The sequence below is a fragment of the Pelobates fuscus genome, chromosome 6 (genome assembly GCF_036172605.1).
Source record: "Pelobates fuscus isolate aPelFus1 chromosome 6, aPelFus1.pri, whole genome shotgun sequence".
NCBI lineage: Eukaryota > Metazoa > Chordata > Amphibia > Anura > Pelobatidae > Pelobates > Pelobates fuscus.
The window spans coordinates 7783081-7801662 of record NC_086322.1 but is presented as its reverse complement, the minus strand read 5'-3'; the positions used below and the strand labels follow the sequence as shown (position 1 = coordinate 7801662).

At 36.3% G+C, this 18582-nt stretch overlaps 5 non-coding genes across 5 annotated transcripts; all 5 read right to left on the bottom strand.

The window, feature by feature from the left end:
• Window positions 1-152: 152 nt before the first annotated feature.
• On the bottom strand, window positions 153-224 carry TRNAP-UGG (transfer RNA proline (anticodon UGG)). The gene has a single exon. It is a non-coding gene; the product is annotated as a tRNA-Pro (tRNA).
• Window positions 225-5757: 5533 nt separating this feature from the next.
• On the bottom strand, window positions 5758-5829 carry TRNAP-UGG (transfer RNA proline (anticodon UGG)). Its single transcript has one exon. It is a non-coding gene; the product is annotated as a tRNA-Pro (tRNA).
• Window positions 5830-10157: 4328 nt separating this feature from the next.
• TRNAP-UGG (transfer RNA proline (anticodon UGG)) lies at window positions 10158-10229 on the bottom strand. Its single transcript has one exon. It is a non-coding gene; the product is annotated as a tRNA-Pro (tRNA).
• A 3226-nt stretch (window positions 10230-13455) lies between these two features.
• Window positions 13456-13527, bottom strand: TRNAP-UGG (transfer RNA proline (anticodon UGG)). The gene has a single exon. It is a non-coding gene; the product is annotated as a tRNA-Pro (tRNA).
• Window positions 13528-17855: 4328 nt separating this feature from the next.
• TRNAP-UGG (transfer RNA proline (anticodon UGG)) lies at window positions 17856-17927 on the bottom strand. Its single transcript has one exon. It is a non-coding gene; the product is annotated as a tRNA-Pro (tRNA).
• Between the last annotated feature and the right edge of the window lie 655 nt (window positions 17928-18582).

The window sequence follows — 18582 nt, the reverse complement described above, 5'->3', positions numbered from 1 at the left end:
TATCAGAAGCACCAGGAAATATATATATTGATGGTGGCATGCCAACATCTTCTCTGTGGAGCACTTGAAGGGTTTTGCTACAAATGATTTTTGCTGACTATATTAAACACAGTTGGAAGCTACGTGTTTCAAAAGAAAAACACTAATTGCTTGGGCTCGTCCGGGATTTGAACCCGGGACCTCTCGCACCCAAAGCGAGAATCATACCCCTAGACCAACGAGCCATTACATTAGTTGGGTTTTAGGAAAAAAAATTGCCAGACTAACGCGCCAGACAGCGTTTGTGTTCTCAAAATAGAAACAAAGTTTTCGTTTTGAAGTGAGGATTTTAAATTTCCTCAATAGGATCTGTTTTTCCAATATCATTTTCATTGTATGGGTAAATTAACAGTTGAGGTTTATGTACGATGGTGATAAATCATATTGACAGTTGTCAAAGTTGAGTCTGTTTCTGGTCAAATTGCTGGGGAAGACTTAAAATTTCCATTCATTTCTTAATTGTTTATGAGGGATTTGTTGGTTTAGGAGAAATTTGTGGTTCAAAAATATGTTGGAAAAGCACATGAAGGATTCAACTTTCTTTCTCATATTCTGCATGCTATCACCATGTTGAAAATAAAGTAAAGATGTGCAGAGGAGAAATTAATTATAAATAGTCTTGTGCAAAATAATGTTTGGGGAGGTTGGCCTGGTTCCATAACTTGAATCCACAGCCGAACGTAACGACTGCCTTGAATTTACCTTTACAGTTTTATTCATCGATACATTCAGGCGTGTACTGGAAGGAATTTGATTCAAACCTACCCTCTCCAACACATATTTGCACATGTCTAAGTATGAATAAAAATAGAATTCCGTATGTCAAAACATATATTTTTTTCCCCTTTGTTTGTTGTTAACAAAGATTTTGCAGTCTTAAGAAAGACTTTGCAGTCTTAAAAGCGTCATCTGAGCAGTTAGGACTTGCATTAATGACTTACGATAAACCATTGATTTTAAATGGTTGATAATGAAAACAACACATTTTTTATGATTTCTCTCATACAATTCTAAGTAAAAGCTAAACTTGTATTAATATAAGATGTTAGCTTTGAAAGGTGATATCAGAAGCACCAGGAAATATATATATTGATGGTGGCATGCCAACATCTTCTCTGTGGAGCACTTGAAGGGTTTTGCTACAAATGATTTTTGCTGACTATATTAAACACAGTTGGAAGCTACGTGTTTCAAAAGAAAAACAACAATTGCTTGGGCTTGTCCGGGATTTAAACCCGGGACCTCTCGCACCCAAAGCGAGAATCATACCCCTAGACCAACGAGCCATTACATTAGTTGGGTTTTAGGAAAAAAATTGCCAGACTAACGCGCCAGACAGCGTTTGTGTTCTCAAAATAGAAACAAAGTTTTCGTTTTGAAGTGAGGATTTTAAATTTCCTCAATAGGATCTGTTTTTCCAATATCATTTTCATTGTATGGGTAAATTAACAGTTGAGGTTTATGTACGATGGTGATAAATCATATTGACAGTTGTCAAAGTTGAGTCTGTTTCTGGTCAAATTGCTGGGGAAGACTTAAAATTTCCATTCATTTCTTAATTGTTTATGAGGGCTTTGTTGGTTTAGGAGAAATTTGTGGTTCAAATATATGTTGGAAAAGCACATGAAGGATTCAACTTTCTTTCTCATATTCTGCATGCTATCACCATGTTGAAAATAAAGTAAAGATGTGCAGAGGAGAAATTAATTATAAATAGTCTTGTGCAAAATAATGTTTGGGGAGGTTGGCCTGGTTCCATAACTTGAATCCACAGCCGAACGTAACGACTGCCTTGAATTTACCTTTACAGTTTTATTCATCGATACATTCAGGCGTGTACTGGAAGGAATTTGATTCAAACCTACCCTCTCCAACACATATTTGCACATGTCTAAGTATGAATAAAAATAGAATTCCGTATGTCAAAACATATATTTTTTTCCCCTTTGTTTGTTGTTAACAAAGATTTTGCAGTCTTAAGAAAGACTTTGCAGTCTTAAAAGCGTCATCTGAGCAGTTAGGACTTGCATTAATGACTTACGATAAACCATTGATTTTAAATGGTTGATAATGAAAACAACACATTTTTTATGATTTCTCTCATACAATTCTAAGTAAAAGCTAAACTTGTATTAATATAAGATGTTAGCTTTGAAAGGTGATATCAGAAGCACCAGGAAATATATATATTGATGGTGGCATGCCAACATCTTCTCTGTGGAGCACTTGAAGGGTTTTGCTACAAATGATTTTTGCTGACTATATTAAACACAGTTGGAAGCTACGTGTTTCAAAAGAAAAACAACAATTGCTTGGGCTCGTCCGGGATTTAAACCCGGGACCTCTCGCACCCAAGGCGAGAATCATACCCCTAGACCAACGAGCCATTACATTAGTTGGGTTTTAGGAAAAAAATTGCCAGACTAATGCGCCAGACAGCGTTTGTGTTCTCAAAATAGAAACAAAGTTTTCGTTTTGAAGTGAGGATTTTAAATTTCCTCAATAGGATCTGTTTTTCCAATATCATTTTCATTGTATGGGTAAATTAACAGTTGAGGTTTATGTACGATGGTGATAAATCATATTGACAGTTGTCAAAGTTGAGTCTGTTTCTGGTCAAATTGCTGGGGAAGACTTAAAATTTCCATTCATTTCTTAATTGTTTATGAGGGCTTTGTTGGTTTAGGAGAAATTTGTGGTTCAAATATATGTTGGAAAAGCACATGAAGGATTCAACTTTCTTTCTCATATTCTGCATGCTATCACCATGTTGAAAATAAAGTAAAGATGTGCAGAGGAGAAATTAATTATAAATAGTCTTGTGCAAAATAATGTTTGGGGAGTTTGGCCTGGTTCCATGACTTGAATCCACAGCCGAACGTAACGACTGCCTTGAATTTACCTTCACAGTTTTATTCATCGATACATTCAGGCGTGTACTGGAAGGAATTTGATTCAAACCTACCCTCTCCAACACATATTTGCACATGTCTAAGTATGAATAAAAATAGAATTCCGTATGTCAAAACATATATTTTTTTCCCCTTTGTTTGTTGTTAACAAAGATTTTGCAGTCTTAAGAAAGACTTTGCAGTCTTAAAAGCGTCATCTGAGCAGTTAGGACTTGCATTAATGACTTACGATAAACCATTGATTTTAAATGGTTGATAATGAAAACAACACATTTTTTATGATTTCTCTCATACAATTCTAAGTAAAAGCTAAACTTGTATTAATATAAGATGTTAGCTTTGAAAGGTGATATCAGTGTTCAGAAGCTAGGGACTGGGGTAAACTAGCCTACACAGATCAGTGGGAACGGGACTTGGGAGACACTCTGGAAGGCGTGGAGTGGCAAGAGATCTGGGAGGCTAACCACACCTCGTCGGTGTGCGTCACATTACAGGAGCAGTCCATAAAAACAATGCTTCGCTGGTACACCACTCCCGTTAAACTATTCCAAATGCACAAGACTCCCACAGACGTGTGCTGGAGGGGGTGCGGCCTGAGAGGGACGTATATCCACATGTGGTGGGACTGCCCGCAGATGACCGTATTCTGGAAGCAGATACAGACACTGTTGACTCAGGTCTTTGGCAGATCTCCCAGCCTGGACCCTTGGCTGTTCCTCCTAAGTAGGTCCCTGGAAGGCTGGACTAGGCAAGAACAAAAGTTATTGCATAAAATCACCCTGGCGGCCAGGAGGGCGGTAGCAGCTGATTGGCTGCGGCCAGATACACCACCCCTCACAGGGGTCATTAGGAGAATAAAAGAAGTCCACCTAATGGACGACCTGACTGCCAGGGTGCGGGGCACCTTAAAATCCTTCTACAAGATATGGGAACCCTGGGAAAACTCCAACCTGAGCAATTGAGTAACGGCAGGGCCCCATGGGTGACCCGGAGGGACCCCCCGGCCCCCCCCCCCCCCACCCCCTCCTCCCCCTCCCTTCCACCCTCCTTTCGTGACTCTTTCTTCTCTCCACTTTTACTAAATCTCTACCTGGGTAGAGCTTTGACCAATATACCTGGCACAAACGCAGGCACGGGGGGCGCACGGACAACAGTAACCTCAGGGGGAGAACCAGGCTGGCAGCCTTACATACAAGAGGGGACGAACCAAGCACAGAGCATACATATCCACCGATAAGCAAATAATACGGGTCGGTACCCAGTAGGCCAAACGCAAATAACGTACTGACAGCTGGTATCTCTCTGTTGGCACGCCCCGTGACTAAAGCAAGCTGTTAAACAGGGCAGGTTCTATTATGCCAGAATGTGCATCCACTGTGATATAAAATGTTATCGCGATCATCACATACTCTCATACAATATTAAACATATACTGATGGATGAAATGTCACATATTCTACTACCTGTTAAACTTGTTGAGGCTGCACAAGCCTATTGTAGTACGATGAAAAATGAAAATAAAGAATTGAAAAAAAAAAAAAAAGAAAGGTGATATCAGAAGCACCAGGAAATATATATATATTGATGGTGGCATGCCAACATCTTCTCTGTGGAGCACTTGAAGGGTTTTGCTACAAATGATTTTTGCTGACTATATTAAGCACAGTTGGAAGCTACGTGTTTCAAAAGAAAAACACCAATTGCTTGGGCTCGTCCGGGATTTGAACCCGGGACCTCTCGCACCCACAGCGAGAATCATACCCCTAGACCAACGAGCCATTACATTAGTTGGGTTTTAGGAAAAAAATTGCCAGACTAATGCGCCAGACAGCGTTTGTGTTCTCAAAATAGAAACAAAGTTTTCGTTTTGAAGTGAGGATTTTAAATTTCCTCAATAGGATCTGTTTTTCCAATATCATTTTCATTGTATGGGTAAATTAACAGTTGAGGTTTATGTACGATGGTGATAAATCATATTGACAGTTGTCAAAGTTGAGTCTGTTTCTGGTCAAATTGCTGGGGAAGACTTAAAATTTCCATTCATTTCTTAATTGTTTATGAGGGCTTTGTTGGTTTAGGAGAAATTTGTGGTTCAAATATATGTTGGAAAAGCACATGAAGGATTCAACTTTCTTTCTCATATTCTGCATGCTATCACCATGTTGAAAATAAAGTAAAGATGTGCAGAGGAGAAATTAATTATAAATAGTCTTGTGCAAAATAATGTTTGGGGAGGTTGGCCTGGTTCCATGACTTGAATCCACAGCCGAACGTAACGACTGCCTTGAATTTACCTTCACAGTTTTATTCATCGATACATTCAGGCGTGTACTGGAAGGAATTTGATTCAAACCTACCCTCTCCAACACATATTTGCACATGTCTAAATATGAATAAAAATAGAATTCCGTATGTCAAAACATATATTTTTTTCCCCTTTGTTTGTTGTTAACAAAGATTTTGCAGTCTTAAGAAAGACTTTGCAGTCTTAAAAGCGTCATCTGAGCAGTTAGGACTTGCATTAATGACTTACGATAAACCATTGATTTTAAATGGTTGATAATGAAAACAACACATTTTTTATGATTTCTCTCATACAATTCTAAGTAAAAGCTAAACTTGTATTAATATAAGATGTTAGCTTTGAAAGGTGATATCAGAAGCACCAGGAAATATATATATTGATGGTGGCATGCCAACATCTTCTCTGTGGAGCACTTGAAGGGTTTTGCTACAAATGATTTTTGCTGACTATATTAAACACAGTTGGAAGCTACGTGTTTCAAAAGAAAAACACTAATTGCTTGGGCTCGTCCGGGATTTGAACCCGGGACCTCTCGCACCCAAAGCGAGAATCATACCCCTAGACCAACGAGCCATTACATTAGTTGGGTTTTAGGAAAAAAAATTGCCAGACTAACGCGCCAGACAGCGTTTGTGTTCTCAAAATAGAAACAAAGTTTTCGTTTTGAAGTGAGGATTTTAAATTTCCTCAATAGGATCTGTTTTTCCAATATCATTTTCATTGTATGGGTAAATTAACAGTTGAGGTTTATGTACGATGGTGATAAATCATATTGACAGTTGTCAAAGTTGAGTCTGTTTCTGGTCAAATTGCTGGGGAAGACTTAAAATTTCCATTCATTTCTTAATTGTTTATGAGGGATTTGTTGGTTTAGGAGAAATTTGTGGTTCAAAAATATGTTGGAAAAGCACATGAAGGATTCAACTTTCTTTCTCATATTCTGCATGCTATCACCATGTTGAAAATAAAGTAAAGATGTGCAGAGGAGAAATTAATTATAAATAGTCTTGTGCAAAATAATGTTTGGGGAGGTTGGCCTGGTTCCATAACTTGAATCCACAGCCGAACGTAACGACTGCCTTGAATTTACCTTTACAGTTTTATTCATCGATACATTCAGGCGTGTACTGGAAGGAATTTGATTCAAACCTACCCTCTCCAACACATATTTGCACATGTCTAAGTATGAATAAAAATAGAATTCCGTATGTCAAAACATATATTTTTTCCCCTTTGTTTGTTGTTAACAAAGATTTTGCAGTCTTAAGAAAGACTTTGCAGTCTTAAAAGCGTCATCTGAGCAGTTAGGACTTGCATTAATGACTTACGATAAACCATTGATTTTAAATGGTTGATAATGAAAACAACACATTTTTTATGATTTCTCTCATACAATTCTAAGTAAAAGCTAAACTTGTATTAATATAAGATGTTAGCTTTGAAAGGTGATATCAGAAGCACCAGGAAATATATATATTGATGGTGGCATGCCAACATCTTCTCTGTGGAGCACTTGAAGGGTTTTGCTACAAATGATTTTTGCTGACTATATTAAACACAGTTGGAAGCTACGTGTTTCAAAAGAAAAACAACAATTGCTTGGGCTTGTCCGGGATTTAAACCCGGGACCTCTCGCACCCAAAGCGAGAATCATACCCCTAGACCAACGAGCCATTACATTAGTTGGGTTTTAGGAAAAAAATTGCCAGACTAACGCGCCAGACAGCGTTTGTGTTCTCAAAATAGAAACAAAGTTTTCGTTTTGAAGTGAGGATTTTAAATTTCCTCAATAGGATCTGTTTTTCCAATATCATTTTCATTGTATGGGTAAATTAACAGTTGAGGTTTATGTACGATGGTGATAAATCATATTGACAGTTGTCAAAGTTGAGTCTGTTTCTGGTCAAATTGCTGGGGAAGACTTAAAATTTCCATTCATTTCTTAATTGTTTATGAGGGCTTTGTTGGTTTAGGAGAAATTTGTGGTTCAAATATATGTTGGAAAAGCACATGAAGGATTCAACTTTCTTTCTCATATTCTGCATGCTATCACCATGTTGAAAATAAAGTAAAGATGTGCAGAGGAGAAATTAATTATAAATAGTCTTGTGCAAAATAATGTTTGGGGAGGTTGGCCTGGTTCCATAACTTGAATCCACAGCCGAACGTAACGACTGCCTTGAATTTACCTTTACAGTTTTATTCATCGATACATTCAGGCGTGTACTGGAAGGAATTTGATTCAAACCTACCCTCTCCAACACATATTTGCACATGTCTAAGTATGAATAAAAATAGAATTCCGTATGTCAAAACATATATTTTTTTCCCCTTTGTTTGTTGTTAACAAAGATTTTGCAGTCTTAAGAAAGACTTTGCAGTCTTAAAAGCGTCATCTGAGCAGTTAGGACTTGCATTAATGACTTACGATAAACCATTGATTTTAAATGGTTGATAATGAAAACAACACATTTTTTATGATTTCTCTCATACAATTCTAAGTAAAAGCTAAACTTGTATTAATATAAGATGTTAGCTTTGAAAGGTGATATCAGAAGCACCAGGAAATATATATATTGATGGTGGCATGCCAACATCTTCTCTGTGGAGCACTTGAAGGGTTTTGCTACAAATGATTTTTGCTGACTATATTAAACACAGTTGGAAGCTACGTGTTTCAAAAGAAAAACAACAATTGCTTGGGCTCGTCCGGGATTTAAACCCGGGACCTCTCGCACCCAAGGCGAGAATCATACCCCTAGACCAACGAGCCATTACATTAGTTGGGTTTTAGGAAAAAAATTGCCAGACTAATGCGCCAGACAGCGTTTGTGTTCTCAAAATAGAAACAAAGTTTTCGTTTTGAAGTGAGGATTTTAAATTTCCTCAATAGGATCTGTTTTTCCAATATCATTTTCATTGTATGGGTAAATTAACAGTTGAGGTTTATGTACGATGGTGATAAATCATATTGACAGTTGTCAAAGTTGAATCTGTTTCTGGTCAAATTGCTGGGGAAGACTTAAAATTTCCATTCATTTCTTAATTGTTTATGAGGGCTTTGTTGGTTTAGGAGAAATTTGTGGTTCAAATATATGTTGGAAAAGCACATGAAGGATTCAACTTTCTTTCTCATATTCTGCATGCTATCACCATGTTGAAAATAAAGTAAAGATGTGCAGAGGAGAAATTAATTATAAATAGTCTTGTGCAAAATAATGTTTGGGGAGTTTGGCCTGGTTCCATGACTTGAATCCACAGCCGAACGTAACGACTGCCTTGAATTTACCTTCACAGTTTTATTCATCGATACATTCAGGCGTGTACTGGAAGGAATTTGATTCAAACCTACCCTCTCCAACACATATTTGCACATGTCTAAGTATGAATAAAAATAGAATTCCGTATGTCAAAACATATATTTTTTTCCCCTTTGTTTGTTGTTAACAAAGATTTTGCAGTCTTAAGAAAGACTTTGCAGTCTTAAAAGCGTCATCTGAGCAGTTAGGACTTGCATTAATGACTTACGATAAACCATTGATTTTAAATGGTTGATAATGAAAACAACACATTTTTTATGATTTCTCTCATACAATTCTAAGTAAAAGCTAAACTTGTATTAATATAAGATGTTAGCTTTGAAAGGTGATATCAGAAGCACCAGGAAATATATATATTGATGGTGGCATGCCAACATCTTCTCTGTGGAGCACTTGAAGGGTTTTGCTACAAATGATTTTTGCTGACTATATTAAGCACAGTTGGAAGCTACGTGTTTCAAAAGAAAAACACCAATTGCTTGGGCTCGTCCGGGATTTGAACCTGGGACCTCTCGCACCCAAAGCGAGAATCATACCCCTAGACCAACGAGCCATTACATTAGTTGGGTTTTAGGAAAAAAATTGCCAGACTAATGCGCCAGACAGCGTTTGTGTTCTCAAAATAGAAACAAAGTTTTCGATTTGAAGTGAGGATTTTAAATTTCCTCAATAGGATCTGTTTTTCCAATATCATTTTCATTGTATGGGTAAATTAACAGTTGAGGTTTATGTACGATGGTGATAAATCATATTGACAGTTGTCAAAGTTGAGTCTGTTTCTGGTCAAATTGCTGGGGAAGACTTAAAATTTCCATTCATTTCTTAATTGTTTATGAGGGCTTTGTTGGTTTAGGAGAAATTTGTGGTTCAAATATATGTTGGAAAAGCACATGAAGGATTCAACTTTCTTTCTCATATTCTGCATGCTATCACCATGTTGAAAATAAAGTAAAGATGTGCAGAGGAGAAATTAATTATAAATAGTCTTGTGCAAAATAATGTTTGGGGAGGTTGGCCTGGTTCCATGACTTGAATCCACAGCCGAACGTAACGACTGCCTTGAATTTACCTTCACAGTTTTATTCATCGATACATTCAGGCGTGTACTGGAAGGAATTTGATTCAAACCTACCCTCTCCAACACATATTTGCACATGTCTAAGTATGAATAAAAATAGAATTCCGTATGTCAAAACATATATTTTTTTCCCCTTTGTTTGTTGTTAACAAAGATTTTGCAGTCTTAAGAAAGACTTTGCAGTCTTAAAAGCGTCATCTGAGCAGTTAGGACTTGCATTAATGACTTACGATAAACCATTGATTTTAAATGGTTGATAATGAAAACAACACATTTTTTATGATTTCTCTCATACAATTCTAAGTAAAAGCTAAACTTGTATTAATATAAGATGTTAGCTTTGAAAGGTGATATCAGAAGCACCAGGAAATATATATATTGATGGTGGCATGCCAACATCTTCTCTGTGGAGCACTTGAAGGGTTTTGCTACAAATGATTTTTGCTGACTATATTAAACACAGTTGGAAGCTACGTGTTTCAAAAGAAAAACACCAATTGCTTGGGCTCGTCCGGGATTTGAACCCGGGACCTCTCGCACCCAAAGCGAGAATCATACCCCTAGACCAACGAGCCATTACATTAGTGGGGTTTTAGGAAAAAAATTGCCAGACTAACGCGCCAGACAGCGTTTGTGTTCTCAAAATAGAAACAAAGTTTTCGTTTTGAAGTGAGGATTTTAAATTTCCTCAATAGGATCTGTTTTTCCAATATCATTTTCATTGTATGGGTAAATTAACAGTTGAGGATTATGTACGATGGTGATAAATCATATTGACAGTTGTCAAAGTTGAGTCTGTTTCTGGTCAAATTGCTGGGGAAGACTTAAAATTTCCATTCATTTCTTAATTGTTTATGAGGGCTTTGTTGGTTTAGGAGAAATTTGTGGTTCAAATATATGTTGGAAAAGCACATGAAGGATTCAACTTTCTTTCTCATATTCTGCATGCTATCACCATGTTGAAAATAAAGTAAAGATGTGCAGAGGAGAAATTAATTATAAATAGTCTTGTGCAAAATAATGTTTGGGGAGGTTGGCCTGGTTCCATAACTTGAATCCACAGCCGAACGTAACGACTGCCTTGAATTTACCTTTACAGTTTTATTCATCGATACATTCAGGCGTGTACTGGAAGGAATTTGATTCAAACCTACCCTCTCCAACACATATTTGCACATGTCTAAGTATGAATAAAAATAGAATTCCGTATGTCAAAACATATATTTTTTTCCCCTTTGTTTGTTGTTAACAAAGATTTTGCAGTCTTAAGAAAGACTTTGCAGTCTTAAAAGCGTCATCTGAGCAGTTAGGACTTGCATTAATGACTTACGATAAACCATTGATTTTAAATGGTTGACAATGAAAACAACACATTTTTTATGATTTCTCTCATACAATTCTAAGTAAAAGCTAAACTTTTATTAATATAAGATGTTAGCTTTGAAAGGTGATATCAGAAGCACCAGGAAATATATATATTGATGGTGGCATGCCAACATCTTCTCTGTGGAGCACTTGAAGGGTTTTGCTACAAATGATTTTTGCTGACTATATTAAACACAGTTGGAAGCTACGTGTTTCAAAAGAAAAACACCAATTGCTTGGGCTTGTCCGGGATTTAAACCCGGGACCTCTCGCACCCAAAGCGAGAATCATACCCCTAGACCAACGAGCCATTACATTAGTTGGGTTTTAGGAAAAAAATTGCCAGACTAACGCGCCAGACAGCGTTTGTGTTCTCAAAATAGAAACAAAGTTTTCGTTTTGAAGTGAGGATTTTAAATTTCCTCAATAGGATCTGTTTTTCCAATATCATTTTCATTGTATGGGTAAATTAACAGTTGAGGTTTATGTACGATGGTGATAAATCATATTGACAGTTGTCAAAGTTGAGTCTGTTTCTGGTCAAATTGCTGGGGAAGACTTAAAATGTCCATTCATTTCTTAATTGTTTATGAGGGCTTTGTTGGTTTAGGAGAAATTTGTGGTTCAAATATATGTTGGAAAAGCACATGAAGGATTTAACTTTCTTTCTCATATTCTGCATGCTACCACCATGTTGAAAATAAAGTAAAGATGTGCAGAGGAGAAATTAATTATAAATAGTCTTGTGCAAAATAATGTTTGGGGAGGTTGGCCTGGTTCCATAACTTGAATCCACAGCCGAACGTAACGACTGCCTTGAATTTACCTTTACAGTTTTATTCATCGATACATTCAGGCGTGTACTGGAAGGAATTTGATTCAAACCTACCCTCTCCAACACATATTTGCACATGTCTAAGTATGAATAAAAATAGAATTCCGTATGTCAAAACATATATTTTTCCCCTTTGTTTGTTGTTAACAAAGATTTTGAAGTCTTAAGAAAGACTTTGCAGTCTTAAAAGCGTCATCTGAGCAGTTAGGACTTGCATTAATGACTTACGATAAACCATTGATTTTAAATGGTTGATAATGAAAACAACACATTTTTTATGATTTCTCTCATACAATTCTAAGTAAAAGCTAAACTTGTATTAATATAAGATGTTAGCTTTGAAAGGTGATATCAGAAGCACAAGGAAATATATATATTGATGGTGGCATGCCAACATCTTCTCTGTGGAGCACTTGAAGGGTTTTGCTACAAATGATTTTTGCTGACTATATTAAACACAGTTGGAAGCTACGTGTTTCAAAAGAAAAACACCAATTGCTTGGGCTTGTCCGGGATTTAAACCCGGGACCTCTCGCACCCAAAGCGAGAATCATACCGCTAGACCAACGAGCCATTACATTAGTTGGGTTTTAGGAAAAAAATTGCCAGACTAACGCGCCAGACAGCGTTTGTGTTCTCAAAATAGAAACAAAGTTTTCGTTTTGAAGTGAGGATTTTAAATTTCCTCAATAGGATCTGTTTTTCCAATATCATTTTCATTGTATGGGTAAATTAACAGTTGAGGTTTATGTACGATGGTGATAAATCATATTGACAGTTGTCAAAGTTGAGTCTGTTTCTGGTCAAATTGCTGGGGAAGACTTAAAATGTCCATTCATTTCTTAATTGTTTATGAGGGCTTTGTTGGTTTAGGAGAAATTTGTGGTTCAAATATATGTTGGAAAAGCACATGAAGGATTTAACTTTCTTTCTCATATTCTGCATGCTATCACCATGTTGAAAATAAAGTAAAGATGTGCAGAGGAGAAATTAATTATAAATAGTCTTGTGCAAAATAATGTTTGGGGAGGTTGGCCTGGTTCCATAACTTGAATCCACAGCCGAACGTAACGACTGCCTTGAATTTACCTTTACAGTTTTATTCATCGATACATTCAGGCGTGTACTGGAAGGAATTTGATTCAAACCTACCCTCTCCAACACATATTTGCACATGTCTAAGTATGAATAAAAATAGAATTCCGTATGTCAAAACATATATTTTTTTCCCCTTTGTTTGTTGTTAACAAAGATTTTGCAGTCTTAAGAAAGACTTTGCAGTCTTAAAAGCGTCATCTGAGCAGTTAGGACTTGCATTAATGACTTACGATAAACCATTGATTTTAAATGGTTGATAATGAAAACAACACATTTTTTATGATTTCTCTCATACAATTCTAAGTAAAAGCTAAACTTGTATTAATATAAGATGTTAGCTTTGAAAGGTGATATCAGAAGCACCAGGAAATATATATATTGATGGTGGCATGCCAACATCTTCTCTGTGGAGCACTTGAAGGGTTTTGCTACAAATGATTTTTGCTGACTATATTAAACACAGTTGGAAGCTACGTGTTTCAAAAGAAAAACACCAATTGCTTGGGCTCGTCCGGGATTTGAACCCGGGACCTCTCGCACCCAAAGCGAGAATCATACCCCTAGACCAACGAGCCATTACATTAGTGGGGTTTTAGGAAAAAAATTGCCAGACTAACGCGCCAGACAGCGTTTGTGTTCTCAAAATAGAAACAAAGTTTTCGTTTTGAAGTGAGGATTTTAAATTTCCTCAATAGGATCTGTTTTTCCAATATCATTTTCATTGTATGGGTAAATTAACAGTTGAGGTTTATGTACGATGGTGATAAATCATATTGACAGTTGTCAAAGTTGAGTCTGTTTCTGGTCAAATTGCTGGGGAAGACTTAAAATTTCCATTCATTTCTTAATTGTTTATGAGGGCTTTGTTGGTTTAGGAGAAATTTGTGGTTCAAATATATGTTGGAAAAGCACATGAAGGATTCAACTTTCTTTCTCATATTCTGCATGCTATCACCATGTTGAAAATAAAGTAAAGATGTGCAGAGGAGAAATTAATTATAAATAGTCTTGTGCAAAATAATGTTTGGGGAGGTTGGCCTGGTTCCATAACTTGAATCCACAGCCGAACGTAACGACTGCCTTGAATTTACCTTTACAGTTTTATTCATCGATACATTCAGGCGTGTACTGGAAGGAATTTGATTCAAACCTACCCTCTCCAACACATATTTGCACATGTCTAAGTATGAATAAAAATAGAATTCCGTATGTCAAAACATATATTTTTTTCCCCTTTGTTTGTTGTTAACAAAGATTTTGCAGTCTTAAGAAAGACTTTGCAGTCTTAAAAGCGTCATCTGAGCAGTTAGGACTTGCATTAATGACTTACGATAAACCATTGATTTTAAATGGTTGACAATGAAAACAACACATTTTTTATGATTTCTCTCATACAATTCTAAGTAAAAGCTAAACTTGTATTAATATAAGATGTTAGCTTTGAAAGGTGATATCAGAAGCACCAGGAAATATATATATTGATGGTGGCATGCCAACATCTTCTCTGTGGAGCACTTGAAGGGTTTTGCTACAAATGATTTTTGCTGACTATATTAAACACAGTTGGAAGCTACGTGTTTCAAAAGAAAAACACCAATTGCTTGGGCTTGTCCGGGATTTAAACCCGGGACCTCTCGCACCCAAAGCGAGAATCATACCCCTAGACCAACGAGCCATTACATTAGTTGGGTTTTAGGAAAAAAATTGCCAGACTAACGCGCCAGACAGCGTTTGTGTTCTCAAAATAGAAACAAAGTTTTCGTTTTGAAGTGAGGATTTTAAATTTCCTCAATAGGATCTGTTTTTCCAATATCATTTTCATTGTATGGGTAAATTAACAGTTGAGGTTTATGTACGATGGTGATAAATCATATTGACAGTTGTCAAAGTTGAGTCTGTTTCTGGTCAAATTGCTGGGGAAGACTTAAAATTTCCATTCATTTCTTAATTGTTTATGAGGGCTTTGTTGGTTTAGGAGAAATTTGTGGTTCAAATATATGTTGGAAAAGCACATGAAGGATTCAACTTTCTTTCTCATATTCTGCATGCTATCACCATGTTGAAAATAAAGTAAAGATGTGCAGAGGAGAAATTAATTATAAATAGTCTTGTGCAAAATAATGTTTGGGGAGGTTGGCCTGGTTCCATAACTTGAATCCACAGCCGAACGTAACGACTGCCTTGAATTTACCTTTACAGTTTTATTCATCGATACATTCAGGCGTGTACTGGAAGGAATTTGATTCAAACCTACCCTCTCCAACACATATTTGCACATGTCTAAGTATGAATAAAAATAGAATTCCGTATGTCAAAACATATATTTTTTTCCCCTTTGTTTGTTGTTAACAAAGATTTTGCAGTCTTAAGAAAGACTTTGCAGTCTTAAAAGCGTCATCTGAGCAGTTAGGACTTGCATTAATGACTTACGATAAACCATTGATTTTAAATGGTTGATAATGAAAACAACACATTTTTTATGATTTCTCTCATACAATTCTAAGTAAAAGCTAAACTTGTATTAATATAAGATGTTAGCTTTGAAAGGTGATATCAGAAGCACCAGGAAATATATATATTGATGGTGGCATGCCAACATCTTCTCTGTGGAGCACTTGAAGGGTTTTGCTACAAATGATTTTTGCTGACTATATTAAACACAGTTGGAAGCTACGTGTTTCAAAAGAAAAACAACAATTGCTTGGGCTCGTCCGGGATTTAAACCCGGGACCTCTCGCACCCAAGGCGAGAATCATACCCCTAGACCAACGAGCCATTACATTAGTTGGGTTTTAGGAAAAAAATTGCCAGACTAATGCGCCAGACAGCGTTTGTGTTCTCAAAATAGAAACAAAGTTTTCGTTTTGAAGTGAGGATTTTAAATTTCCTCAATAGGATCTGTTTTTCCAATATCATTTTCATTGTATGGGTAAATTAACAGTTGAGGTTTATGTACGATGGTGATAAATCATATTGACAGTTGTCAAAGTTGAATCTGTTTCTGGTCAAATTGCTGGGGAAGACTTAAAATTTCCATTCATTTCTTAATTGTTTATGAGGGCTTTGTTGGTTTAGGAGAAATTTGTGGTTCAAATATATGTTGGAAAAGCACATGAAGGATTCAACTTTCTTTCTCATATTCTGCATGCTATCACCATGTTGAAAATAAAGTAAAGATGTGCAGAGGAGAAATTAATTATAAATAGTCTTGTGCAAAATAATGTTTGGGGAGTTTGGCCTGGTTCCATGACTTGAATCCACAGCCGAACGTAACGACTGCCTTGAATTTACCTTCACAGTTTTATTCATCGATACATTCAGGCGTGTACTGGAAGGAATTTGATTCAAACCTACCCTCTCCAACACATATTTGCACATGTCTAAGTATGAATAAAAATAGAATTCCGTATGTCAAAACATATATTTTTTTCCCCTTTGTTTGTTGTTAACAAAGATTTTGCAGTCTTAAGAAAGACTTTGCAGTCTTAAAAGCGTCATCTGAGCAGTTAGGACTTGCATTAATGACTTACGATAAACCATTGATTTTAAATGGTTGATAATGAAAACAACACATTTTTTATGATTTCTCTCATACAATTCTAAGTAAAAGCTAAACTTGTATTAATATAAGATGTTAGCTTTGAAAGGTGATATCAGAAGCACCAGGAAATATATATATTGATGGTGGCATGCCAACATCTTCTCTGTGGAGCACTTGAAGGGTTTTGCTACAAATGATTTTTGCTGACTATATTAAGCACAGTTGGAAGCTACGTGTTTCAAAAGAAAAACACCAATTGCTTGGGCTCGTCCGGGATTTGAACCTGGGACCTCTCGCACCCAAAGCGAGAATCATACCCCTAGACCAACGAGCCATTACATTAGTTGGGTTTTAGGAAAAAAATTGCCAGACTAATGCGCCAGACAGCGTTTGTGTTCTCAAAATAGAAACAAAGTTTTCGATTTGAAGTGAGGATTTTAAATTTCCTCAATAGGATCTGTTTTTCCAATATCATTTTCATTGTATGGGTAAATTAACAGTTGAGGTTTATGTACGATGGTGATAAATCATATTGACAGTTGTCAAAGTTGAGTCTGTTTCTGGTCAAATTGCTGGGGAAGACTTAAAATTTCCATTCATTTCTTAATTGTTTATGAGGGCTTTGTTGGTTTAGGAGAAATTTGTGGTTCAAATATATGTTGGAAAAGCACATGAAGGATTCAACTTTCTTTCTCATATTCTGCATGCTATCACCATGTTGAAAATAAAGTAAAGATGTGCAGAGGAGAAATTAATTATAAATAGTCTTGTGCAAAATAATGTTTGGGGAGGTTGGCCTGGTTCCATGACTTGAATCCACAGCCGAACGTAACGACTGCCTTGAATTTACCTTCACAGTTTTATTCATCGATACATTCAGGCGTGTACTGGAAGGAATTTGATTCAAACCTACCCTCTCCAACACATATTTGCACATGTCTAAGTATGAATAAAAATAGAATTCCGTATGTCAAAACATATATTTTTTTCCCCTTTGTTTGTTGTTAACAAAGATTTTGCAGTCTTAAGAAAGACTTTGCAGTCTTAAAAGCGTCATCTGAGCAGTTAGGACTTGCATTAATGACTTACGATAAACCATTGATTTTAAATGGTTGATAATGAAAACAACACATTTTTTATGATTTCTCTCATACAATTCTAAGTAAAAGCTAAACTTGTATTAATATAAGATGTTAGCTTTGAAAGGTGATATCAGAAGCACCAGGAAATATATATATTGATGGTGGCATGCCAACATCTTCTCTGTGGAGCACTTGAAGGGTTTTGCTACAAATGATTTTTGCTGACTATATTAAACACAGTTGGAAGCTACGTGTTTCAAAAGAAAAACACCAATTGCTTGGGCTCGTCCGGGATTTGAACCCGGGACCTCTCGCACCCAAAGCGAGAATCATACCCCTAGACCAACGAGCCATTACATTAGTGGGGTTTTAGGAAAAAAATTGCCAGACTAACGCGCCAGACAGCGTTTGTGTTCTCAAAATAGAAACAAAGTTTTCGTTTTGAAGTGAGGATTTTAAATTTCCTCAATAGGATCTGTTTTTCCAATATCATTTTCATTGTATGGGTAAATTAACAGTTGAGGATTATGTACGATGGTGATAAATCATATTGACAGTTGTCAAAGTTGAGTCTGTTTCTGGTCAAATTGCTGGGGAAGACTTAAAATTTCCATTCATTTCTTAATTGTTTATGAGGGCTTTGTTGGTTTAGGAGAAATTTGTGGTTCAAATATATGTTGGAAAAGCACATGAAGGATTCAACTTTCTTTCTCATATTCTGCATGCTATCACCATGTTGAAAATAAAGTAAAGATGTGCAGAGGAGAAATTAATTATAAATAGTCTTGTGCAAAATAATGTTTGGGGAGGTTGGCCTGGTTCCATAACTTGAATCCACAGCCGAACGTAACGACTGCCTTGAATTTACCTTTACAGTTTTATTCATCGATACATTCAGGCGTGTACTGGAAGGAATTTGATTCAAACCTACCCTCTCCAACACATATTTGCACATGTCTAAGTATGAATAAAAATAGAATTCCGTATGTCAAAACATATATTTTTTT